General features: G+C 41.4%; 1 non-coding gene across 1 annotated transcript; it reads right to left on the reverse strand.

The window, feature by feature from the left end:
* LOC112774347 (small nucleolar RNA R71) lies at window positions 1-108 on the reverse strand. The gene has a single exon (XR_003188841.1). It is a non-coding gene; the product is annotated as a small nucleolar RNA R71 (small nucleolar RNA).
* Window positions 109-1,187: the final 1,079 nt, after the last annotated feature.

The following is a 1,187-nucleotide window of genomic DNA, read 5'->3' on the forward strand; positions in this document are numbered from 1 at the left end:
AAGCTTAGAGCTGATGTTTAAACCTTCAGACAGAAAGAAGGTGAATCTCTCTATGAAGCTTGGAAAAGATACAAACAGTTGACCAAAAAGTGTCCTTCTGACATGCTTTCAGAATGGACCATCCTGGATATATTCTATGATGGTTTATCTGAGCTATCAAAGATGTCACTGGACACTTCTGCAGGTGGATCCATTCACCTAAAGAAAACGCCTGCAGAAGCTCAAGAACTCATTGACATGGTTGCTAATAACCAGTTCATGTACACTTCTGAAAGGAATCCTGTGAATAATGGGACGCCTATGAAGAAGGGAGTTCTTGAAGTTGATACTCTGAATGCCATATTGGCTCAGAATAAAATATTGACTCAGCAAGTCAATATGATCTCTCAGAGTCTGCATGGAATGCAAGCTGCATCCAACAGTACTCAAGAGGCATCTTCTAAAGAAGAAGCCTATGATCCTGAGAACCCTGCAATAGCAGAGGTAAATTACTTAGGTGAACCTTATGGAAACACCTATAACTCAACATGGAGAAATCATCCAAATTTCTCATGGAAGGATCAAAAGCCTCAACAAGGCTTTAATAATGGTGGAAGAAACAGGTTTAGCAATAGCAAACCTTTTCCATCATCAACTCAGCAACAGACAGAGAACTCTGAACAAAATGCTTCTAATTTAGCAAATCTAGTCTCTGATCTATCTAAGGCCACTGTAAGTTTCATGAATGAAACAAGGTCTTCCATTAGAAATCTAGAAGCACAAGTAGGCCAGCTGAGTAAAAGGATCACTGAAATCCCTCCTAGTACTCTCCCAAGCAATACAGAAGAAAATCCAAAAGGAGAGTGCAAGGCCATTGACATAAGCGCCATGGCCGAACCTGTGAGGAGAGGAGAAGACGTGAATCCCAAGGAGGAAGACCTCCTGGGATGTCCAGTGATCAATAAGGAGCTTCCCTCTGAGGAACCAAAGGACTCTGAGGCTCATCTAGAGACCATAGAGATTCCATTGAACCTCCTTATGCCCTTCATGAGCTCTGATAAGTATTCCTCTTCTGAAGAGAATGAGGATGTTACTGAAGAGCAAACTGCCAAGTTTCTTGGTGCAATCATGAAGTTGAATGCCAAATTATTTGGCATTGATACATGGGAAGTTGAACCTCCCTTGTTCATCAATGAACTAAGTGATCT

This window comes from Arachis hypogaea, chromosome 18 (assembly GCF_003086295.3).
Source record: "Arachis hypogaea cultivar Tifrunner chromosome 18, arahy.Tifrunner.gnm2.J5K5, whole genome shotgun sequence".
In the NCBI taxonomy this organism is placed as follows: Eukaryota; Viridiplantae; Streptophyta; class Magnoliopsida; order Fabales; family Fabaceae; genus Arachis; species Arachis hypogaea.